The following is a 26,591-nucleotide window of genomic DNA, read 5'->3' on the forward strand; positions in this document are numbered from 1 at the left end:
CCCCAAGTGGGTTCCCTAGTAATGAGAACAGGGACTGTCTCTGACATGAACTCAGTGGCTGGCTCTTTGATCACCTCCCACTGATGGAGGAGCAGCCTTGCCATGCCACAGAGGAAGACAATGCAGACAGTCCTGATAAGACCTGATAAGCTAGGGTCAGATAGAAGGAGGACCTCCCCTATCAGTTGACTTAGAAAGGGGCATGGGAGGAGATGAGGGAGGGAGAATGGGATTGGGAGGGAAGAAGGGAGGTGGCTACAGCTGGGATACAAAGTGACTAAACTGTAATTAATTAAAAAAAAATTATTTTTTAAAAAACCGTGAAAATGTGTGTTGGTGATTTCCTAAGAGAGTTTGAAAACGGTTTTGATTATATTTGATTGGTACCTTAAACACTACCATTAAACTAATTGTCCTTGTCATTATCATGTGTTCTGTTATATTTTTACTACGTTGTCATCCCTTAACAATGCAACCTATTTCTTTATATAATACTGCTGCATGTTTTAAACTATGAAATAAATTTGTGTGTTCTTAATAAGCATGACATAAGATGTACCATACCCCAAGAGAAGGCACTACACAATAGGACTGCTTGGGTTTCCTAATACCTTACTGCCTCATTGCCCAATGGAGACAATAATAGTGATGTTGATATAATTGTAATAGTGACGCTATCCACTTCCGGTGTTTTCATATTGTAAGTGAGATACTATACATTAACATTTAGAATGCTGCCTAGTATATCACAAATTCTTTTTTTTTAACTTAGTATTTTTTCTAGTGTCTTTTTTTTACAATTAATTCATTATATATCCCAATTGAAGCCTCCTCCCTCAACTCCTCCAAGTCCCACACTCCCTCCCTCTGCCCCCCAATCCCCTTTCCCTAATCCACTGAAAAGGGAGGTTCTCCTCTGCTATCTGCCATAGCTTATTAAGTCTCATCAGGACTGCCTGGATCCTCTTCCTCTGTGGCCTGGGAAGGGCGCATCGCCAAGGGCAAGTGATCAAAGAGCAAGCAATCGAGTTCATGAGAGAGGCAGCCCCTGCTCTCCTTACTCAGGTACCCACATGGAGACTGAGCTGCCAATCGGCTACATCACAAATTCTTTTTTTCCTCTTTTTTTTTTAAATGAATTTACCGACAATTCCGTCTTTCTCTTTTCCTCAGAGCAGCAACTAACTAAAAGAGAGTATATGGCCGTGGGTCAGGACAGAGAGTGCTAGGAGTCATAATCCTCTTCATTCGCTTCCACAGATGTTGAGGAGCCAGAGAGAGCTGAGGGTAAAGGAAGAGAAGAGCTAAAGGGCATGAAGGGAGTTAGTTGGGGGGCTCTGGGAGTGAGCAGAGGTGGGGTGAATTTCTTGGGGTGGAGGCGTGAATTTCTTGGTGAGGTGTCTCTTCTTCCACATCTTTATCTGTGTCCTCAGACCCACTCTCCTGTTTTGAATCTATCTTTGCCTTTACTTCCTGTGCCTTCGTTTTTAATGCCATTGCTGCGTGGTTTCTGGACCCTTCAGGAAGGTATAGCCTATCTTCGAGGACCCTTGTACCCATCCATGTGGTTGTCTTTCCCATCCTCTTGCATGACAAGCAAGCACTGATGTCACCAAATCTTACAAGAAATCCAACTGCTGCTCCAACTGAATGAATTGCTTCAGATGGGTCGTGATCATGGTTTTCGCATTTCAAGACTGGGTCACTTGGTAAGGCTTCTTCAACAGGGGCTCCAGGAAGAGCTCGAGTTTCCAGAAGATGACGACAGGTACAGCTGCTGCCACCTTCCCAATCTCTTCGTACATCTGCATGATCTTCTTGACCCAAGCCAGCAGAAAAAGGAGCTTTATACTTGATTGGCATCTGCAGGCCTCTCTTGTCACACCAGGCCCAGTGCCACTGCCCACAGTTTCAGGGCCCTGGACCTGTTTGCTGCTGGCCCAACACTGTCCCCCCCACACACACACAAATTTTTTATAAGCATTGACTATTACTGTATATTCTTCTGCATCTTATTTCTCAAGACTAACTGCATTTATTTAGTCAATATGTGAGTGCTCATTATATAAAGCATAAGAAAGAAATGCTAGGAATTTGGCAGCAAACAAAGCATGAACGTTTTTGTCTTGCCTTATAATTTTTTAAGGTCCTGTGGGGTTAGACGGACACTAAACAAAACAAATGAATTTTAAAACATACAGCATATCAGACGATGATAAATACTGTAGTCTAATAAAGCTTTCTAAAATGAGGGTGGAAAATGTTATTTCAAATAGAAAAATAAAGAGCATCTTCTCAAATATAGTGACCTCTGAACAGATACTCCGAAAGAAGTAGAGTGCTTGATGGGAGTTCTCAAGGAAAGAGGGTGCTAGTCAAAGGAACATTCAAAATTTAGGAATTTAGGAAAATCCAAAGAATAAAGGAAACACAGTGAGAGGAGAGAAGAGAAGCCATGTGGTCTGGAGCACACAGGATCTTGTGAAAATTTGGTTTTCCTCTGGAGAAATGGAAAGACCATGCCAGATTTTAAAAACACACCTTGAAGTGGCGTCAAACTTACAGAGATATTAATACAAGAGCACAAAGACCTCTCCCATAGGCTTCATCAAGAACTTCTGAGTTTTGACATTTTGCCACTTTCCCCTTATCTCTCCTTATGCATACTTGAGAATAAGTTGGACACATCATGTCCCTTCACTCAAAATACTTCAGCAGGCATTTTCCTGTGAACAGGAATAGTTCCTTACATAACAACAACTCTCTAAGTGAGGGAAGGACATTGATGTAATACTATCTCATACACAGTTCATGCTCGGATTTCACCAACTGTGTCACTAATGTTCTTTATTTTGCTTCCCCCTTTATCCTGGATCCAGGCTAAGATCACACATTGCTTTTAGCTGTCATGATTTGTCAGTCTCCTTTAATCTGGAAATGTTCCATGGTTTTCTTTGGCTTTGATGACATTGATATTTTGGAAGCATACAGACCAGCTATTTTATAAAATGCTCCTCAATTTGGGCTTGTCTAATCTTCATGATTCAGGTTGGATATTTTCACCAAGAACAGCACAGAATTGATGTGGTGTCCTTCTCAGTGGATCACATTATTACACACATGATGTCAATTTGGCCCAGGATTGAGAATACTAACTTTGATTACTTGATTGAGGTACTGTCTGCCAGATTCTTCTGTTTTACTTACCATTTTTCTCATTTGTAAAAACACTTTCAGTCTGTATGAATTTCTTGTTCACACAAAAGCCTTCAGTGCACATGTTAATTTTTCTATCACCATCATTTTATTTACTAGTTAGCTTTCTACTAAAAGAAAAAAATTCCTTTCCATCATATTCATTTATTATTATTTTTTATTTATAATAATTTTTATTTTATTTTTTTTACACTTTATTCATTTTGTATCCCCCCCATAAGCCCCTCCCTCTTCCCCTCCCGATCCCATCCTCCCTCCCATTTCTGCATGCATGCCACTCCCCAAGTCCACTGATAGGGGAGGTTCTCCTCTCGTTTCTGATCTTAGTCTATCAGTTCTCATCAAGAGTGGCTGCATTGTCCTCTACTGTGGCCTGGTAAGGCTGCTCCCCCTTCAGGGGGAGGTGATCAACGAGTAGGCCAATCAGATTATGTCAGAGGCAGTCCCTCTTCTCATTACTAGGTAACCCACTTGGACACTGAACTGTCATGGGCTACATCTGTGCAAGGGTTCTAGGTTATCTCCATGAATAGTCCTTGGTTGGGGTATGAGTCTCTTAGTATAAGATCGTGTATTTCTACTAGACTCAGGTAGTTACAGTCTGTCATGACTATTAGGCTGGGACCTGGAGAGATGTTTCAAAGTTTGGTAGCATGCAGTGTTGTTGCAGAGGACCTGGATTTGATTCCAAGCACCCAAATTGGTAGCTTATAACCATTTGTGACTCCAGTTACATGAAATTCAATACATACTTCTGACCTCCACAGCCATTATCCACATGTGGTACACAGATATACACCCAGACAAAACATTCATACACATACAGCAAAATTTTTAAAATTGAATGTATTATGCTGATACTCAGTTTGCCACAGATTTATCAAGAAATTTCTAATTTTATTTTATTTTTTATTAATTTTAGTTTATTGACTTTGTATCCCAGCTGTAGCCCCCTCCCTCATCCCCTCAAAATTTTACCCTCCCTCCCTCTTCTCCACACATATCCTCCCTGAGTCCATTGATTGGGGAGATCCTCCTCCTCTTCCATCTGATCCTAGTCCATTATGTCTCATCATGACTGGCTACATTGTCTTCCTCTGTGTCCTGGTAAGGCTGCTCCCCCACTCAAGGGGAGGTGATCAAAGAGCAGGCCACTGCGTTCATATCAGAGACAGTCCTCGTTCCCATTAAACTAAGGAACCCACTTGGACACTGAGATGCCATGGGCTACATCTGTGCAGGGGTTCTAGGTTAACTCCATGCATGGCCCTTGGTTGTAGTATCAGCCTCAGAAAAGACCCACTGGCCCATATAGTTTGGTTCTGTTGTTATCCTTGTAGAGCTGCTGTCCCCTCCAAGTCATTCTATCTCTCCTTTCTTTCATAAGATTTCCTACACTCTGCCCAAAGTTTGGCTATGAGTATCAGCATCTGCTTTGATACCCTGCAGAGTAGAGTCTTTCAGAGTCCCTCTGTGGTAGCTTCCTCTTCCAATGTCCAACCCATTTGCTTTTCTGAATGAAAATTGGTCATCTTACCCAGGGTCCTCCTTCTTGCTTAGTTTCTTTAGGTGTACAGATTTTAGCATGATTATCCTATATTACATGTCTAATATCGACTTAGAAGTGAGTATATACCATGTGTGTCTTTCTGCTTCTGGGATACCTCACCTAGGATGATCTTTTCTAGTTCCCACCATTTGCCTGAAAGTTTCATGATTTCCTTCTTTTTAATTCCATTGTGTAAATGTACGACAATTTCTGTATCCATTCCTCAACACCCTTCACAATAGCCAAAAAGGACATAAAGTACCTTGGTATGACTCTAAACAGGCAAGTCAAAGACTTGTATGAAAAAAATTTCTACTTTCTGATGAAAGAAATAGAAGAAGGTATCACAAGATGGAAAGATCTCCCATGCTCATGGCTTGGCAGAATTAACATAGTAAAAATGGCCATCTTACCAAAAGCAATCTACAGATTCAAAGCAATTCCCATCAAATTACCAACCAAAAGTTTACAGACCTTGAAAGAAAAATTCTCAACTTCATATGAAATAACAAGAAACCCAGAATAGCTGAAACAATCCTCTACAATAATAGATCTTCTGGAGGTATCTCCATCCCTGATCTCAAGCTATACTATAATGCAATAGTAATAAAAACTTCGTGGCAAAGGCATAGAAACAGAATGGTGGATAAATAGAATCAAATAGAAGAGCCAGAAATAAACCCACACACTTATAGACACCTGATTTTTTACAAAGATGCCAAAACCATATAATGGAAAAAAGATATTATCTACAACAAGTGGTGTTGGTATAACTGGATAGTTACAGGTTGAAAATGCAAAGAGATCCATATTTATCACCCTGCACAAAACTAATGTCCAAGTGGATCAAAGACCTCAATATAAAACAACACACACTAAACCTGTTAGAAGAAAAAGTGGGGAAGAGCCTTGAACTCACTGGCACAGGAAACAACTTCCTGAACAGAACACCAAGAGCACAGGCTCTAAGATAAACAATCAATAAATGGGACCTCATGAAACTGAAAAGCTTCTGTAAAGCAAAAGACACTGTCATCAAAACAAAACGACTGCTTACAGATTGGGAAAGGATCTTCACTAACCCTATATCTGACAGAAGGCTAATATCCAGTATATATAAAGAACTCAAGAAGTTAAACCGCAAAAAATCAACTAGTCCAAATTAAAAAAGTGGGGTACAATGTTAAACAGAGAATTCTCAACAGAGGAATATCGAATGGCCGAAAAACACTTCAAGAAATGCTCAATGTCCTTAGTCATCAAGGAAATGCAAATCAAAATGACCCTGAGATTTCACCTTACACCATCAGAATGGCTAAGATAAAAAACTCAAGGGACAATACATGCTGGAGAGGTTGTGGAGAAAGGGGAACACTCCACTGCTGGTGGGAATGTAAACTTGTACAACCACTCTGGAAAGCAATCTAGCGCTTTCTCAGACAAATAAGAATATTGCTTTCTCAAGATCCAGCTATACCACTCTTAGGCATATATCCAAAATATGCTCAAGTATACAATAAGGACATTTGCTCAGCCATATTTGTAGCAGCTTTATTTGTAACAGCCAGAAGCTGGAAACAACCCAGATGGCCCTCAACTGAGGAATGAATACAGAAATTATGATATGTCTACACAATGGAATATTACTCAACGATAAAAAACAAGGAAATTATGAAATTTGCAGGTAAATGGTGGGAACTGGAAAAGATCATTCTGAGTGAGGTATCCCAGAAGCAGAAAGACACACAGGGTATATACTCACTTATAAGTGGATATTAGACATGTAATATAGGATAAACTTACTAAAATCTGTACACCTAAAGAAACTAATCAAGAAGGAGGACTCTGGCCAAAAGGCTCAATCCCCACTCAGAAAGGCTAAGAGGATGGACATCAGAAGAAGGGGAAAATGGGGAACAGGACAGGAGCTTGCCACAGAGGACCTCTGAAAGGCTCTACCCTGTAGATAGATCAAAGCAGATGCTGAGACTTATGGGCAACCTTTGGGCAGAGTGCAGAAAATTTTATGAAGGAAGTGGGAAATAATAAGACCTGAATAGGACAGGAGCTCCACAAGGAGAACAACAGATCCAAAAAATCTGGGCACAGGGGTCTTTTCTGAGACTGATACCTCAAACAAGGACCATTTATGGAGATAACCTAGAACCCCTGCACAGACATAGCCCATGACAGTTCAGTATCCAAGTGGGTTCCCTAGTAATAGGAACAAGGACTGTCTCTGACATGAACTTATTGGCCTGCTCTTTGATCACCTCCCCTTGAAGGGGGAGCAGCCTTACCAGGCCACAGAGAAAGACAATGCAACCAGTCCTGATGAGACCTGATAGACTAGGATCAGAAGGAAGCAGAGGAATATCTCCCCTCTCAGTGGACTTGGGGAGGGGCATGCTTAGAGAAGGGGGAGGGTGTGTGGGGTTGGGAAGGGAGGAGGGAGGAGTTCATGGAGGAATACAAAGTGAATAAAGTGAATTAATAAAAATTTAAAAAATCTTATATTCACAAAAAAAATCAACCCAATAAATCTTCACTTCCAAGCTCAAAAAAAAAAAAAAGTGGGGTACAGAGCTAAACAGAATTCTCGGTAGAGGAATATTGCATGGTAGAGAAATACTTAAAGAAATGCTCTACCAGACACATTAAATCGGCTAGAAAAAAAAGTGGGGAATACCCTAGAACTCATTGGTACAGGAGAAAACTTCCTGAACAGAACACCAACAACACAGGCTCAAAGAGCAACAATCAATAAATGGGACCTCATGAAACTGAAAAGCTTCTGTAAAGCAAAGGACACCATCATCAAAACAAAGCGACTGCCTACAGATTGGGAAAGAATCATCACCAACCCTTTATCTGACAGAGGACTCATATCCAGTATATATAAAGAACAAAGAAGCTGAAAAGCAGCAAACCAAGTAACCCAATTAAAAAATAGAGAACAGATCTAAGCAGAGAACTCTCTGTAGAGGAATATCGAATGGGAGAGAAGCATTTAAAGATATGCTCAACCTCATTAGCCATTAGGGAAATGCAAATCAAAACAACCCTGAGATTTCACCTTACACCCATCAGAATGGCCAAAATCAAAAACTCAAGTGACAACACGTGCTGGAGAGGTTGTGGAGAAAGGGGAACCCTCCTCCACTGCTGGTGGGAATGTAAACTTGTACAACCACTCTGGAAATCAATCTGGCACTTTCTCAGACAACTAGGAATAGTGCTTCCTCAAGATCCAGCCATACCACTCCTAGGCATATATCCAAAAGAGGCTCAAGTACACAAAAAGGACATTTGCTCAACCATATTTGTAGCAGCCTTATTTGTAATAGCCAGAAGCTGGAAACAACCCAGATGCCCCTCAACTGAAGAATGGATGCAGAAACTGTGGTACATCTATACAATGGAGTATTACTCAGCAATGAAAAATAAGGAAATGATGAAATTTACAGGTAAATGGTGGGACCTGGAAAGAATCATCCTGAATGAGTTGTCCCAGAATCAAAAAGACACGCATGGTATATACTCACTCATATCCTACAACATAGGATAAACCCGCTAAAATCTGTACATCTAAACAAACTAAGCAAAAGAGAGGATCATAACTAAAATGCTCAATCCCCATCCTGAAAGACAAAGAGGATGGACATGAGAAGAAGAAGAAAACAGGAAACAACCTAGGAACCTGCTACAGAGGGTCTCTGAAAGCCAGAAGAAGAAAACAGGAAACAACCTAAGAACCTGTTACAGAGGGCCCCTGAAAGCCTCTGCCCTGCAGACTATCAAAGCAGTTGCTGAGCCTGATGGCCAACAGTCAGGCAGAGTGAATGGTATTTTATGTAAGAAGTGGGAAATAGCAAGAGATGGAGAGGACAGGAACTCCACAAGGCGAGCAACAGAAAAAGAAAATTTAAACACAGTGAACTTCCCAGAGACTCATACTCCAACCAAGGACTATTCGTGGAGATAACCTAGAACCCCTGCACAGATGTAGCCCATGGCAGTTCAGTGTCCAAGTGGGTTACATAGTAATGGGAAGAGGGACTGCCTCTGACATAATCTGATTGGCCTGCTCTTTGATCACCTACCCCTGAGGGGGGGGGGGAGCAGCCTCACCAGGCCATACAAGATGACAATGCAGCCACTTCTGATGAGACTAAGATCAGAAAGAAGAGGAGGACCTCCCATATCAGTGGACTTGGGGAGGGGCATGCATGCAGAAAGGGGAGGGAGGGTGGGATTGGGAGGGGAAGAGAAAGGGGCTTATGGGGGGGATACAAAATGAATAATGTGTAATTAATAAAAGTTAAATAAAAAATTTAAAAGAAAAAAAAAAAGAAATGCTCAGTGTTCTTAGTCATCAGGGAAATTCAAATCAAAAGACCCTGATATTTCACCTTACACCCATCAGAATGGCTAAGATCAAAAACTCAAGTGACAACACATGCTGGAGAGGATGTGGAGAAAGATGAACCCTCCTCCACTGCTGGTAGGAATATAAACTTGTACAACTGCTTTGCAAATCAATCTGGCACTTTCTCAGAATATTAGGAATAGTGGTACCTAGCTCGAGACCCAGCTATACAATTCCTAAGCCTATATACAAATGATGCTCAAGTATACAACAAGGACATTTACTCAACCATATTCATATAAGCTTTGTTTGTAAAAAAAAAAAAAAAAAAAAAAAAAAGCCAAGGTTTCCCACAACTGAAGAATGGATACAGAAATTGTGGTACAGTTACACAGTGGAATAATACTCAGGTATTAAAAACAAGGAAATAATGAAATTTGCGGGCAAATGGTGGGAACTAGGAAAGATTATCCTGAATGAGGTAGCCCAGAAGCAGAAAGGCATAGATTGTATATACTAACTTATACGTGGCTATTAGACATATAATATAGGATAAACATACTAAAATCTGTACACCTAAAGAAGCTAAGCAAGAAAAAGGACCCTGGTTAAGATGATCAATCCTCACTCAGAAAGGAGGGACATTGCAAGAAGGAGAATAAAGGGAACAGGACAGGAGCCTAGCACAGAGGGCCTCTGAAAGACTACCCAGCAAGGTATCAAAGCAGATGTTGATACTCATAGCCAAACTTAGGGCAGAGTGCAGGGAATCTTATGAAAGAAGGGGGAGATGAAAGACCTGGAGAGGACAGGAGCTCCACAGGGAGAGCAACAGAACCAAAATATATGGGCCTGTGTAGACTGATAGTCCAACCAAGCACCATACATGGAGATAACCTAGAACCCCTGCACAGATGTAGCCCATGGCATCTCAGTGTCCACGTGGGTTCCCTAGTAAAGGGATCTGGGGGCTTTCTCTGGCATGAACTCAGTGGCATGCTCTCTGATCACCTCCCCCTGTGGAGGAGCAGCCTTACCAGGCAAGAGAAGACAATGCAGACACTCCTGATGGACATAAAAGGCTAAGGTCAAATTGAAAGGGAGGAGGACCTCCCTTATCAGTGGACTGGGCACGGGATAAAGGAGGATAAGAGGGAGGTTGGATGGGACTGGGAGGGGATAAGGGAAGGAGCTAGAGCTGGGATACAAAGTGAAGAACTTGTAATTAATAAAAATAAATGTAAAAAGGGAAGGCCAAAAAAGAAAAAGAAAAAGAAAAAGAAAAAGAAAAAGAAAAAGAAAAAATAACATCAATAGGATCTCCTCTAGGGCCTATGCGTCCCCAGCCATGAGATTTGATCATGTTTATAGAACCAGGCATCAATTCTCTCTTGTGGAGTCACCTCAGATCTAATATAGTTATCCCTATAAACAGTCTTGCCATTATTGCATCAATGGGAACATCTTGTCTTCCAGGTCAGTACTGTAGTATGCAGGGAACCACGTTGGATAAGACCATTGGTATCTTTTCTTACCCAGTAGCCTACATAATACCTTTCAGCAGTATGATAGCTACCTAGCTTAGAAGTAAATGAAAGGCTTTAAAGCATTGATTGTTATTAATAAGGCCTGCTAATGAGACCTGTCTCCAAGACTCTGGAGGAAAAATTTCAGAAAGAAAGATCTTTTTGAGAAGGTCTTGGTTTCTAGACATCATTCTCCTCTGAAAGAAATCAGGGATCCTTATAGAAACAATGAGTGCTAGGTACAAGGCCGGGAAGAATGCAAGATAAACATGGAATATCTTGTTCAAGAAAGCAAGAATGTATGACAAGAACATGGGGGAGGGGAAGAGGGAGGGGTTTATGGGGTGATACCAAGTGAATAAAGTGTAATTAATAAAAGTTAAATAAAAGATTTTTTTAAAGTAAAATAAATAAATAAACAAAAAAAGGGCACAGGAGTCATTATAAAAGGCTCATGAATAAATAAATAAATGAATGAATGAATGAATGAATAAATAAATAAATAAATAAATAAATAAATAAATAAATAAATAAATAAATGGAACTCTGCTTGCTTTTCTAGAGGACTTGGTTTCAACTCTCAAGACCCACATGGAGGCTCACAATTCCATAATGACTTAACTCTATGATTCCAGTTTCATGGGGTCTAATGCCCTCTTTTAGCTTCCACAGGCACCAGGTATGCAAGTGGCACACAGACAAACAGGCAAGCAAAATACCCGCTCATAAAATGAAATAAAATAAAATAAAATAAAATAAAATAAAATAAAATAAAATAAACTACCCATTCCTCAACTGAGGGACATCTGGGTTGTTTCCAGCTTCTGAGTATGACAAATAAAGCTGCTACGAACATGGCTGAGCAAATGTCCTTGTTGTGTACTTGAGCATATTTTGGATATATGCCTAAGAGTGGTATAGCTGGATCTTGAGAAAGCAATATTCCTAATTTTCTGAGAAGGCGCCAGGTTGCTTTCCAAAGTGGTTATACAAGTTTACGTTCCCACCAGCAATGGAGGAGGGTTCATCTTTCCCCACATCCTCTCCAGCATGTGTTGTCCCTTGAGTTTTTCATCTTGGCTATTCTGATGGGTTTAAGGTGAAATCTCAGGATCGTTTTGATTTGCATTTCCCTGATGGCTAATGAGGTTGAGCATTTCTTTAAGTGTTTTTCAGCCATTCGATATTCCTCTATTGAGAATTCTCTGTTTAGCTCTATACCCCATTTTTAAATTAGATTACTTGATTTTTTGCTGTTTAACTTCTTAAGTTCTTCATATATATACACTGGATATTAGCCTTCTGTCAGATATAGGGTTAGTGAAGATCCTTTCCCAATCTGTAAGCAGTTGTTTTGTTTTGATGACAGTGTCTTTTGCTTTACAGAAGCTTTTCAGTTTCATGAGGTCCCATTTATTGATTGTTCATCTTAGAGCCTATGCTGTTGGTGTTCTGTTTGGGAAGTTGTCTCCTGTGCCAATGAGTTCTATGCTCTGCCTCACTTTTTCTTCTAACAGGTTTAGTGTGTGTTGTTTTATATTGAGGTCTTTGATCCACTTGGACATTAGTTTTGTGCAGGGTGATAAATATGTATCTATTTGCATTTTTCTACATGTAAACATCCAGTTAATCCAGCACCATTTCTTTAAGATGCTGTCTTTTTTCCATTGAATGGTTTTGGCATCTTTGTCAAAAATCAGGTGTCCATAAGTGTATGGGTTTATTTCTGGGTCTTCTATTCAATTCCATTGATCCACCAGTCTGTTTCTATGCTAGTACCATGCAGCTTTTAGTACTGTTGCTCTATAGTACAGCTTGAGATCAGGGATGGAGATACCTCCAGAAGATCTTTTATTGTAAAGGATTGTTTTAGCAATTCTGGGTTTTTTGTTGTTCCATATGAAGGTGATAATTTTTCTTTCAATTCTGTAAAGAATTGTGTTGGTAATTTGATGGGAATTGCATCGAATCTGTAGATTGCTTTTGGTAAGATGGCCATTTTTACTATATTAATCCTGTCAATCCATGAGCATGGGAGATATTTTCATCTTCTGATATCTTCTAATTATTTCTTCAGAGACTGGAAATTTTTTTTATACAAGTCTTTGACTTACTTGGTTAGGTTCAAACCAAGGTACCTATGTCCTTTGTGGGTATTGTGAAAGGTGTTGTTTCCCTAATTTCTTTCTCGGCCCTTTTGTCTTTTGTATACTGGAGGGCTACTGATTATTTTTTTTTTGAGTTAATTTTGTATCCAGCCACTCTGATGAAGGTGTTTATCAGATGTAGGAGTTTTCTGGTAGGATTTTTGGGGTCACTCAGGTATACTATCATATCATCTGCAAATAGTGATACTTTGACTTTTTCCTTTCCAATTTGTATCCCCTTGATCTCCTTTAATTGTCTTATTGCTCTGGCTAGGACTTCAAGAACTGTTGAACAGCTATGCAGAGAGTGGGCAGCCTTGCCTTGTCCCTGATTTCAGTGGAATTGATTTAAGTTTCTCTCCATTGAATTTGATATTGGCTATAGACTTGCTGTATATTGTCTTTACGTTTAGGTATGTGCCTTGTATCCCTAATCTCTCCAAGTCTTTAAACATGAATGGATGTTGGATTTTGTCAAATACTTTTTCAGCATCTAAGGAGATGATCATGTGTTTTTTCTCCTTCAGTTTGTATCCCACTTTTTAATTGGTTTACTTGATTTGTTGTATCTTAACATCATGAGCTGTTTTTATAATTTGGATATTAGCCCTCTGTCAGATACAGGGTTGGTGAAGATCCTTTCCCAGACTGTAGGCTGTTGTTTTGTTCTGATGACAGTGTTCTTAGCTTTACAAAAGCTTTTCCTTTTTATGATGTCTTATTTACTGATTGTTGATCATAGAATCTGTGCTGTCGGTGTTCTGTTCAAGAAGTTGTCTCCTATACCAATGAGTTCCAGGCTCTTTCTCACTGTTTCTACTAACAAATTTAGTGTGTGTTGTTTTATGTTGATTTCTTTGATCCACTTGGACTTCAGCTTTGTGCAGGGTGATAAATATGGATCTATTTGCATTTTTCTGCTTGTAAACATCCAGTTAGTCCAGCACCATTTGTTGAAGATGCTGTTTTTTTTTTTCCCCCCATTGTATGGTTTTGGCTTCTTTGTCAAAAATCAAGTATCCATAGCTCTGTGGGTTTATTTCTGGGTCTTCTATTCTATTTCATTGATCCACCATTCTGTTTCTATGCCAGTAACATATAGTTTTATTACTGTTGCTCTGCAGTACAGCTTGAAATCAGTGATGGAGATACCTCCAGATGATCTGTTGTTGTACAGGATTGTTTTAGCAATTTTGGTTTTTTATTTTTCCATATGAAATTGAGAATTGTTCTTTCATGGTCTGAAAAGAATTGTGTTGGTATTTTGGTGGGAATTGCATTGATTCTGTTGATTGCTTTTGGCAGGATGGCCATTTTCACTGTGTTAATTCTACCAATCCATGAGCATGGGAGATCTTTCCATCTTCTGATATTTTCTTCAATTTCTTTCATCAGAGACTTGAAATTTTTTCAAACAAGTCTTCCACTTGCTTAGTTAGAGTCACACCAAGTTACTTTATATTATTAGTGGCTATTTTAAAGGGTATAATTTCCCTCATTTATTTCTTAGCCCTTTTGTCTTTAAACTACTTTCTATTTATTTGTGCTTATATCCATTAATCTGTGCTAGTTTCACCTTGTTTAGAGAAGCTTCTTTTCTCATTGGGTAGCGATTAATGTAGAGACACCATACTGTTCAAAGTGCTGAGAATAAGAAAACTTAGGTAGTCAGTCAGCCAAAGATGGGCCATCTATATCAATGCCCATCTATCAAGACTCAGTGAATATTTAGGAAGAGGGGAAAGAAATAATGCAAGATCTAGAAGATGAAAACTGTGAAATGCTGTGCACTGGACATTATGTCACAGTTGTACACACAAATCTATGGTAGTTGTTCTCACCTGCACAAGATCTGCACAAGATCAAACCAGTTAGTATTTCAACATGATGGGGGAGGGGCTCTCAATATTCCATTTCTAGCTGAGGAGATATTGGTAGTTAATGGCTGTTGAGAAAGAGAGTGTGCACACTTGTATGAATCTATGTAACCCTGGATTAATCTTTGCCCACACTCATATACACAATACTAATTAGACTCTAAAACAGAATTTAAAAATTATAAAAGGAGAACATGAAGTTGGGAAGGAGATGTGATGGAAGATTCTGGGAGGGAGGTTAGAGGAGAAAATTGATGGATGGTTATGATCAAGATACATCATAGCCACGTGTGAAAGTTTAAAAGAATAAATCCCTGGCATTTATTTAAAAATATTGTCAAATATTTTGAAGATTTATTACTCAATTTTTGGGCTTTATTAAATGAGTTGGAAAGCATTCATGTAAATGGGAATTCACTCATGATTCTATCATTTGCCATCTTGAGTGGGGACAAAGCTCTAACTGGTACACAAGTATCCGTATCAGTCATAAATAAGCAGGAGGTGAGAGTGGTTGACATTTTGTAGTCTGCATAATGGCTCTGATGTTATCTGTTCCAGGAGAAATTTCTAAAACTATGTTTTCCTATATCATAATATTAGAATGCTTTATCTTTAAGTTGGTTTATATCCTACAGGCAAATTAAACATGGAAGTTAGGATTGTGAAACTGACATCCATCACTACTGAGGTCCAGCTGTGAGCATCAGACCAGTTTCAAGATATGAAGCATGGGTCCTTGGTGTCTCTTGCCAGAACAGCTGAAGTCAGATGGTAAAATGTCATTTCATGGTATCTCCATCCTCCCCATGGCTAGTCAAAAGATGGCTTTAAGTGTAATATCTGTGTTTAGACTGTGATGGATCTCTCCTGTATGTTGCAAGAATAGTTGTGTCACTTTGTGGTACAAAAATGGTTGCATGATAAGAATAAATATAAAAGGACACTGTGAAGATTGTATAAACCAGCTATAAAACAAACAACCATCAGAAAAGTGTATCAGTTACAGGTCAGAAGATTAGGTTATGAAATCTAAAAACTGAAAATATGTCTCTAATAGCTGAATCACAAAAGACTATGCTTTTGCTGTAGACCTCACAGTTACAACAACTATTTATTGTCACACAGTCCCCCTTTACCTGGCTGGGGGAACTCAAGGACCATGTGATTGTCTTGACCACATTACCTAAGGAGTCTATGTTAATTTTTAGAGTTCAAAAGTAGACATATCATTTATAACTTCTACTAGCATTAAAAACAAGTTTTAGACTGTCTTACTAGTTGTATTATACCCACTATATGAATGATTGCAAAGCACACGAGCAAAGAGGTAGACCTGCTTAAAGATCTCCTTAATAACTTTTGTAGGCTCTATTCTGGAAGCTTCTAAATGTCCTTTTTAAAGAGATCTGAACCACTAGAAGAATGGTAGATTTAAATTCCAAAGATGAATTCCAAGTAGTCTGGTAAGATGGCTTGGCAGATAAAGGTGCTTGCCACCAAAGCTGAGGGCCTGAGTTCAATCCCTAGGATCCACATGGTGGAAAGAGAGAATGATTCCAGCAAGTTGTCTTCTGATGTCTGCAAACACACTGTGACACATGTGCACCCACAGAGTGACATTCACATACACATACACACCAAAAAAAAAAAAACAAAACAAGTAAATATAATAATATTTAATTACAGCTATCCACAATATGGTAGGATATGGAGACAAAAAAGCCATATTTTAAAAGCAGTACCATAGTATAGATTGTATTAGGAATGCAACACTCATTTACTAAATTAAGAATGAGCCAATTAGTGTCTCTCATGATGGACACATTCTTTTAGTAGATTTAAACAGTTCCTGTAAAGGTTAAAGAGAAAAAACTGATCTCTGTAATCAAGCTATCCTTTAAATGAGTATCCATTCCTAATTGACTGGATCTTCATCATACATTTATGAAAACTTCAAATACAAGCATTTTGTTGATGCGAGGTCAAGATCAAAGTTTTACCAAATAAAAGATTGGTTGGGATGAATGCTGTGAGGGAAGCAAGTATCAGAAGAGACCTGTAAAAGGGAATCTACCTCCTGAAGTGTTTTAGGGAACAGCTATTACATTTTTGTCAGCGGGGTTAAGCAGAGAATGACATATGCAGCACTCAGTTAACTGCAGAGCTGTGGTTACGGGAAACAACAACAACAAAAAAAAAAAACAAACAAGTGAGAGTTTTATTTTTTTTCTTAAGTGTTACATAGAAAGGCAAAAATAATAATACGATAGAGATGAATAGTGTCACATTAGTATTCCAGAAAGCATCTAAGTGAAATAATAGGTGATACTGATAGAAGTGGAAAGACAGAGACAGTGTCTCAGAAACCAAAAATTAATCTTCTCCTGTCAACTTGGCTGGGAACCGTCCATCTCAGAATTTTATGGAGGATCCCTCACAATACAAAACTTAAGGGTCACCCAATAGAATGGATATGCATATAATGAAAATTAATTCATGTATTTGTTTTGAGTTGGAAAACGTGAATCCAAGCACGAGCACTTTGGAACTCAAGAGCAGATCAGCTGATACCAGTAACTCATAAGTTCCTTCTTAACTAGGTTTGATGGTAGTGTTTTCCTTTGGTGTCTTATCCACAAAGACTAAACTTGAGAGCTAAAGATCATCTAGAACCTTTTAAGACAGATGTTTTTGAATGCACTTTGTATCTACTAATGACTAAATTTGGAAGTGCTTACAAGGCTCCTGCATTAATTGATTATATGTTTGCAATAAGATAGACTCTAAGAGTGAGAGTGAAATTCCCAGGTACTTGGGATAGCTTACCACTAACTCACAGGATAATTTGAGACTCCCACAGTGAACTGATCTTACAGATAATAAAGTGACTAGTCATATTTTAGGCCATGAAACGTCCTGGCTGCAGATGTAAACTGCCTCAAGCTTCTACTACAGCATATCCCTTGCCATAATGAACCACAGCCCCAAACTGTAGGCCAAAATAAGTCTTTCCTCCTTTAAGTTACTTTTCTCATGTGTTTTGTTGAAGCAGCAAGAAAGGTAATGAAAGGCTGGACCTGTGGCACATTGGTCGAGTCCCTACTTAACATGCCTAAGGCCCTAAATTCAGTCCCCAGTACTGGGGAGAGGTGGTGAACCACTGACTTGAGGTTGTCTAGATAATACTTAATTTTGTAACTAAAATAAAGAAAAGTAACAAATACACTATCTCAAAAAAAAAAAAGCCAAGCAAACAACAGCAAAGGCCTAGAGATTATAGCCACTTGAACGCAAGGAGGGAGGGTCTAGAACAGATCCTCAATTCCATGTCACTCAGAAAAGGGCCAGCCAGCTCTGCACCTCTATGTGAGATATGTGAGGCAATAAATATTCATTTACTATTGAACCCTGTTTGTAAAACCAAATTACAGCATCACAAGCAAACAAATACAGTGCTAAGAGCTATCTAACATGGAAAGTTAAAAAATAATAAAAGTTAAAAGTTAAGCCATCTTGTAAACAATCATATGATGTATTTATAGCCTATTGAAGAAGCACTTGCATGAAGCAAGCACATTTGAAAGTGCTCAAAGAGGAGTAGAAGATGGACGCGACCAGCATGCACCTTATCTGAGGGGCACCAGATCTGAAACTTGGAAATTGGTGATTGGAGGGGCAGCTGAAGCCAGAACATCGACATTGAGGCTTCCTGGACAAGAAGGAACAACCTGGAGGTGAGACCAGATCTAAGTCACCTGCGGACATCTCCAGGGACTGAGAATGTCGAATATTCAACCCCCTTGTACTTCCCCTTTCCCCAAGCATGGGCCTCCCTCCTCAGAGGTGGACAGCAGTGCCCACTGCTCCAAGCACTGGCTTCCCTGCTCAGCGGAGGCCGCAGTGATTGCCTGAAGCATGAGCCTCCATGCATGGTAACTGAGACAGCAGAGGCAGGCCTCCCAGTTCTGCAGCAGCTGCAGGCCTCTGTAAGGTCCTCCCAGCAGGCAGCTGTACCAGCCTCCAAGGTCTGCAGCAGTGGCCGGGTAGCGGCTAACCCTAGCAGGAGCCTCCATGCTCAGTGACTGAGACAGCAGAGATGGCTATTTGGTGTAATCTCAGCAGACAAACAGTGGACACCGCTGAGCTGATGGATCTCCTGCGCTCTCATTTGCCCCTGCAGGCCCAAATCTGAGAGTAGAGAACAGGGGAATCCCTGTTCTTTCTGATTAGGTGTGCTAGAGAGGGAGTGTGCCTTCAAGTGAATGCATGCAGAGCCCCAGATAGAGGGGTCCCTCTAAGCTAGCAGCCAGACATCGGATCACTCCCACCCACACCCCCCTGTGGGCAACATAGGGATGCTTGAGTCAGAGCCCTCAACATTGAAGCTCCTGTTCTGTGGGTCTACCAGTGGATTCCAGGGAAACAACTCCTGGAACCCAGAAAGACCTGAATACCATGAAGACAGTACAGACAGGCCTGTATGCCACTAGGGTATTCAGGGCACCTGCTCATGCACATTGAATCCATGAACAGTGCCAACACACCCACCCCATCCTGTGCTTAAGCTCCACATTCCAGTCGTCTACATGCTCTAGCACCCTGTCCTTCAAGGCACACTTCCACACACACGCCCTTGCTTGCTCACCCACACTTGTACACCTGCACTTGCGAATTTCCTGTCTTAGCTACAGCTGAAACACCAACATCCACTCTCAAACTGGTGGTCCTCTCTCATCTTCCTGAAGAATACTCCAGACACCAGAGAAAGACAGACCCAGTCTGAAGTACAGACTTCAGGAACAAACAGCAAAGGTTACAGATAAGCAGATGGCTAGAGGTTGCCATAAGAACACACACAACAAAAATCAGGACATCATGTCTTTCACCAGCAACCCCCAAAATCAATGAATATGCAAATTCATCTGAAAAAGAAGACAATGATCTCAGTTCTAGGATTATACAGGTATCAGAGGCACTTAAAGTGGAAATGAAAAAAGCTCTCAAAGAAATACAGGAAATTACAGTAAACAGAAGGAGGCATTAGTTGAGGCACAATTAGTGGCATATATAGAGGAAACTGACAAAAAGAATAGAGGCAATCATGGAAAGAAGGGAATCCATATTCAAACAGATGAAGAAAATGGTGCAAGGCATGAAAACAGAATTAGAATCAATAAAAAACAAACAAACAAAGAAAACCCCGGAGTTGGAGAACTTCGAGAAAAGATCAGGAACCACAAAGGTAAGAATCACCAACAGAATACAAGAGATGGAAGAGAAAATCTCAGGCACTGAAGATACAATTGCAGAAATTGATACATTTCTCAAAGAAAGAGTAAAATTGGAAAAGTGCCAAACACAAAACATCCAAGAAATCAAGGACACCATGAAAAGACAAAATCTAAGAATAATAGGAATAGACAAAAAAGATTCCAGGCTCCAAGGAACAAAAATATTTTCAAGAAAATCATAAAAAATTTTTTCCCAACTTAAAGAGGGAGGTGTCCATAAAGATCGAAAGGTCTGCAGAACACCATAGAGACTAGACCAGAAAAGAAACTCTACACATCACATAATAGTCAAAACACTAAATCTACAGAACAAAGAAAAAATATTAAAAGCAGCAAGGGAAAAAGGCCAAGTAACATACAAAGGTAGACCTATCAGAATCACACCAGACTTCTCAACAGAAACTATGAAACCCAGAAGGGCCTGGCAGATGTCATGCAGATTCTAAGAGAACACAGATGTGAAACCAGACTATTATAACCAGCAAAGCTTTCAATCAACATAGATGGAGAAAACAAAATATTCCACGACAAAACTAAACTGAAACAATATTTACACAGTAACCCAGTCCTACAGAAGATATTAGGAGGCAAACTCCAATCCAATGAAATGAACTATACATAAGATAACTTCACAACAAAAAAAATTAAAAGAAAAATATTAACAGTTAGTAATACCATCATCTCCACAATAAAAGGAACTAACATTCATTGGTCACTATTATCTATCAACATCAATGGACTCAACTATCCAATAAAAAGACACAGACTGAGAGAATGATTGTAGAAACAGGATTCAACATTGTGCTGGAACCAAGAAACGCACCTATGCAACAAAGATTAAACACTACCTCAGAGTAAAGGGCCGGGAAAATGTTTTTCAAGCAAATAAACACAGAAAACAAGCTGGGGTAGCTATCCTAATATCTAATAAAATAGACTTTCAACCAAAATTAATCCTAAAAGGAAGGGCACTTCATTCTCATCAAAGGAAAATCCACCAAGAGAACATCACAATCCTGAACATCTATGTCCTAAATACGAGACCACCTGCATTTGTAAATGAAACATTATTAAACCTGAAATCACATATTGATCCCAACACCTTAATAGTGGGAGACCTCAACACTCCACTCTCAACAAGGGACGTATCATCTTGACAGAAGCTAAATAGGGAAATAATGACTTTTAGAGGTATTAAATCAAATGGACCTAATAGATGTCTACAGATCTTTTCACCCAAGCTTAAAAGGCTATAACTTCTTTTCAGCACCTCATGGAACCCTCTCAAAAGTTGACCATATACTCTGTCACAAGCAAGCCTCAAGAGATACAAGAAGAATGAAATAATCCCTCATATCCTACGGGCCTAAAACCATGACCTAAAACTAAACCTTAGCAACAACAGAAATAGCTAAAAGCCTATATACACATGGAAAGTAAACAACTCTCTACTCAATGACAGCTTGGTCAAGGAAATCATGAAAAAAGAAATCAGAGACTTCCTAAAATTCAATGAAAATGAAGGCACAACTTACCCAAACTTATGGGACACAATGAAAGCAGTGCTAAGAGGAAAGTTTATAGCACTAAGTGCCTCCAGAAAAAAAATTGAGACATCTCATACAAGCAACTTAGCTGTACATCAGAAAGCCCTAGAAAAAGAAAAAAAGAAGCAGACATACCCAAGATGAGTAGATGATTGGAAATATTCAAACTTAGAGCTGAAATCAATTAATTAGAAACAAAGAAAGCAATTCAAAGAATCAATGAGACCAAGAGCTGTTTCTTTGATAAAATCAACAATATAGACAAACTGTTAGCTAAACTAACTAAAAGGCAGAAAGAAACTATCCAAATCAGCAAAATCAGAAACGAAAATTGGGACCAACAACAGACATTAAGTAAATCCAAACAATCATTAGATCTTACTGCAAAAGCCTATAAGCAACAAAATTTGAAAATCTAAGTGCAATGGACGATTTTGATAGGATGCATTTACCAAAATTAAATAAAGATGAAGCAAATAGATTGAACAGTCCTATATCCCCCAAGGAAACAGAAGCAATTATCAAAAATCTTCCTTCCAACTCTGGCTAAGATTCTCAATCCCCATTCAGAAAGGCAAAGAGAATGGACATCAGAAGAGGGAGAAAACAGGGAACAGGACAGGAGCCTAGCACAGAGGGCCTCTGAAAGGTTCTACCCCACAGGGTATCAAAGCAGATGCTGAGACTTATAGCCAAACTTTGGGCAAAGTTCAGGGAATCTTATGAAAGAAGGGGAAGATAGTAAGACCTGGAGAGGACAGGAGCTCCACAAAGAGAGCAACAGAACCAAAAGATCTGGGCACAGGGTTCTTTTCTGAGACTGATACCCCAACCAAGGACCATTCATGGAGATAACCTAGAACCCCTGCACAGGTGTAGCCCATGGCAGTTCAGTGTCCAAGTGGGTTCCATAGCAATGGAAACAGAGACTGTCTCTGACATGAACTGATTAGCCTGCCCTTTGATCACCTTCCCGGAAGGAGGAGCAGCCTTACCAGGCCACAGAGGAAGACAATGCAGCCACTCCTGATGAGACCTGATAGACTAGGATCAGAAGGAAGGAGAGGAAGACCTCCCTATCAGTGGACTTGGGGAGGGGCATTCGTGGAGAAGGTGGAAGGAAGGTGAAATTGGGAAGGGAAGAGGGAGGGAGCTGCAGGAGAGATACAAAGTGAATAAACTGCAATTAATAAAAAAAAGTTTAAAAAAAAATCTTCCTTCCAAAAAAGCTCAGGGCCAGATGGTTTAAGCGCAGGATTTTACCAGACCTTTAAAGAAGAGCTAACTCCAATTCTTTTCAAACTAATCCACAAAGTAGAAACAGAAGGAACATTACCAAACTCATTCTTTGAAACCATAGTCACCTTGATACCTAAACCACACAAAACCCAATTAAAAGAAAAAAAAAAAACTTCAAACCTAACTCTTTTATGAACATTGATGCAAAAAATAATAAAATACTTGCAAACTGAATCCATAAAAATATAAAAGATATCATTCATCATGAACAAGTAGGCTTCATCCTGTGCGTGCAGGGGTGGTTTAATATACAGAAATCCATCAATGTAATCCACTATATAAACAAACTGAAGGAGAAAAACAACATGATCATCTCTTTAGATGCCAAAAAAAAAAAAAGCATCTGAAAAGCAGCAAACCAAGTAATCCAATTAAAAAATGGGGAACAGATCTAAACAGAGAACTCTCTGTAGAGGAATATCGAATGGCCAAGAAACACTTAAAGAAATGCTCAATGTCATTAGCCATTAGAGAAATGCAAATCAAAACGACCCTGAGATTTCACCTGACACCCATCAGAATGGCCAAGGTAAAAATCTCAAGTGACAACACATGCTGGAGAGGTTGTGGAGAAAGGGGAACCCTTCTCCACTGCAGGTGGAAATGTAAACTTGTACAACCACTCTGGAAATCAATCTGGTGCTTTCTCAGACAACTAGGAATAGCGCTGCCTCAAGATCCAGCCATACCACTCTTAGGCATATATCCAAAATATGCTCAAGTACACAATAAGGACATTTGCTCAACCATGTTTGTAGCAGCCTTATTTGTAATAGCCAGAAGCTGGAAACAGCCCAGATGCCCCTCAACTGAAGAATGGATGCAGAAATTGTGGTACATCTACACAATGGAATATTACTCAGCAATGAAAAATAAGGAAATCATGAAATTTGCAGGTAAATGGTGGGACCTGGAAAGGATCATCCTGAATGAGCTGTCCCAGAAGCAGAAAGACACACATGGTATATACTCATTCATATAGACATATAACATAGGATAAACCTACTAAAGTCTGTACATCTAAAGAAACTAATCAAGAGAGAGGACCCTGACTAAAACGCTCAATCCCCATCCTGAAAGGCAAAGAGGATGGACATCAGAAGAAGAAGAAAACAGGAAACAACCTAGGAACCTGCCATAGAGGGCCTCTGAAAGGCTCTGCCCTGCAGACTATCAAAGCAGACCCTAAGACTTAAAGCCAACTGTTGGGCAGAGTACATGGAATCTTATGTAAGAAGTGGGAAATAGTAAGATCTGGAGAGGACAGGAACTCCACAAGGAGAGCAACAGAACAAGAAATTTGAACACAGGGGTCTTTCCAGAGACTCATACTCCAACCAAGTATAATGCATGGAAATAACCTAGAACCTCTGCACAGATGTAGCCCATGGTAGTTTAGTGTCCAAGTAGGTTACATAGTAATGGGAAGAGGGACTGCTTCTGACATAATCTGATTGGCCTGCTCTTTGATCACCTATCCCTGAGGAGGGAGCAGCCTTACCAGGCCACAGAAGATGACAATGCAGCCACTCCTGATGAGATCTGATAGACTAAGATCAGAAGGAAGGAGAGGAGGACCTCCCCTATCAGTGGACTTGGGGAGGGGCATACGTGAAGATGGGGGTGGGAGGGTGAGATCGGGAGGGGAGGTGGGAGGAGCTTATGAGGGGATACAAAGTGAATAAAGTGTAATTAATAAAAATAATAAATGAATAAATGAAAAAAATTATAATCATAAAGAAGAAAAATCTAACAGCCACTCATGTTAAAAGTCTAACTAGAGCAATAAGACAACTAAAGGTGATCAAGGAGATACAACTCGTAGAGGAAGAAACCAAAGTATCGCTATTTGCATATAATATGATAGTATACATGAGTGACCCCAAAATTTCAACCAGAGAACTCCTTCAGCTGATAAGCACCTTCAGCAAAATGGCTGGATGAAAAAGTAACTCCAAAAAAACAGTAGCCCTTCTCTATATGAAAGACAAAAGGCTGAGAAAGAAATTAGAGAAACTACACCCTTCACACTAGCCACAAATAACATAAGGTAACGTGGTGTGACTCTAACCAAGCAAGTGAAAGACCTGTTTAAAAAAAAAGACTTCAAGTCTCTGAAAAAAGAAATTGAAGAAGATATCAGAAGATGGAAAGATCTCTAATGTTAATGGATATATAGGATTAACGTAGTGAAAATGGCCATTATGCCAAAAGCAATCTACAGATTCAATGCAATTCCCATCAAAATACCAACATAATTCTTTACTGAATGAAAGAAAAATTCTCAACTTCATATGGAAAAGCAAAAAAAAAAAAGAAAAAGAAAAAAACAAGAAAAAACCAACAAAAAACAAAACCAAAAAAAACCCAGAACTGCTAAGACAATCCTGTACAACAACAGATCACCTGGAGGTATCTCCATCACTGATCTCAAGCTGTACGACAGAGCAATAGTAACAAAAACATGGTACTGGCACAGAATCAGAAAGGAGGATCAATGGAATTGAATAGAAGACCCAGAAATAAACCCACACACTAATGGATACTTAATTTTTTGACAAAGAAGCCAAAACCATACAATGGGAGAAAAAAAAGACAGTATCTACAAGTGGTGCTGGTCTAACTGGATGTCTATATGTATAAAAATGCAAATAGATCAATACTTATCATCCTGCACAAAACTAAAGTCCAAGTGGATCAAAGACCGCAACTTTTAAAACAGCATACACATAATCTGTTAGAAGAAAAACTGGGAAATAGCCTTGACCTCATTTGCACAGGACACAACTTCCTGAACAGAACATCAACATCACAGGCTCGAAGATCAACAATCAATAAATTGGAATTCATGAAACTAAAAAGCTTCTGTAAAGCAAAAGACACTGTCATCAGAGCAAAACGATAGCCTACAGACTGGGAAAGGATCTTCACCAACCCTATATCTGACAGACAGCTGATATCCAAAATACATAAAGAACTCAAGAGGTTAAGAAGCAACAAAGCAAGTAATCCACTTAAAAATGGGGTACAGAGATAAACAGAGAATTCTCAACAGAGGAATATCAAATGGCAGAGAAACACTTAAATTCTCAATGCGCTTAACATCAGGGAAGTGCAAATCAAAACACCCCTGAGATTTCACCTTATACCATCAGAATGGCTAACACAAAAAACACTCAAGTGACAATATATACAGGAGAGAATGTGGAGAAAGAGCAACCCTCTTCCATTGCTGGTGGGAATGTAAACTTGTACAACCACTTTGGAAATCAATATGACACTTTCTCAGACAATTAGTAATAGTGCTACCTCAAGATCCAGCCATAACACCCCTAGGCATACATCCAAAATGTGCTCAAGTACACAACAAGGACATTTGCTCGACCATATTCCTATCAACTTTATTTTTAATATCCAGAATCTGGAAACAACCCAGATGTCCATCAACTGAGAAATGGATGCACAAATTGTGGTACATTTACACAAAGAAATACAACTCAACAATTAAAACAAGGAAATCATGAAATTTGCAGGCAAATTGTGGAAACTAGAAAAGATCATCCTGAGTGAGGTATCCCAGGAGCAGAAAGACACACATGGTATATACTTATTTTTAAGTGGATATTAGACATATATTATAGGATAAAAAATACTAAAATCTAAACACTTAAAGAAGCTAAGCAAGGAGGAGGGCCCTGGATAAGATGATCAATCATCACTCAGAAAGGCAAAGGGGATGGACTTCAGAAGAGAGAGAAAACAGGGAG

General features: G+C 39.5%; 1 pseudogene; it reads right to left on the reverse strand.

Moving 5' to 3' along the window:
• Nucleotides 1–1,225: 1,225 nt before the first annotated feature.
• On the reverse strand, nucleotides 1,226–18,760 carry LOC129670941 (dr1-associated corepressor-like; annotated as a pseudogene).
• Between the last annotated feature and the right edge of the window lie 7,831 nt (nucleotides 18,761–26,591).

Source organism: Psammomys obesus, unplaced genomic scaffold, assembly GCF_907164565.1.
Source record: "Psammomys obesus unplaced genomic scaffold, mPsaObe1.curated_primary_1811, whole genome shotgun sequence".
Lineage (NCBI taxonomy): Eukaryota > Metazoa > Chordata > Mammalia > Rodentia > Muridae > Psammomys > Psammomys obesus.